This window comes from Apis dorsata, unplaced genomic scaffold, assembly GCF_000469605.1.
Source record: "Apis dorsata unplaced genomic scaffold, Apis dorsata 1.3 scaffold_374, whole genome shotgun sequence".
NCBI classification, from domain to species: domain Eukaryota; kingdom Metazoa; phylum Arthropoda; class Insecta; order Hymenoptera; family Apidae; genus Apis; species Apis dorsata.
This window is the reverse complement of record NW_006263637.1, coordinates 94692-95245: the sequence shown is the minus strand read 5'-3', so window position 1 is coordinate 95245 and position 554 is coordinate 94692.

Here is a 554-nt window from a genome sequence, read left to right as displayed (position 1 = left end):
TTTTTTTTTTTTTTTTTTTTTTACGATTTATTCTATCGTATATAAGCTATATAACTATATACGAAAGGGGAGAACAGCAAGGATAGAAGGATTTTGCTCAATTATATTTTTCCCCGTTTATCTCCTCTTCGACAAATACTTGGTTTCCGAATAAACAGATCGAAATATGTATATGATATAACGCTTTTAATCACGTTCCTTCCTTCCTTAACGAGTATAATATAGTAGTGGACGCTATTCGTCTGCTTGCTTTTCGAGCAGATCGCTCTACACACCTCTAATCTAAACCAATTATTCGTTCGATCGTTCTCGCTTCAGAGAGAGCAAAGTTAAAGCAAAGAAAATCATAAATTTCTTCACCGGTTTATATCTTCCTTCCAATCGTAATCATACAAGTAACCAAGTGTACGGAATAGAGAATAACGTAGGTGTGGGCGAATCCCATCCATCGATCCAACGATCGATCGCTGGAGCTCGAGCTATTTGTACATAACACCGATCCCTCGGCGTTAATTTATCTAATGCTAAAAGGAAAAAAAAAAAAAAGAAAAGAA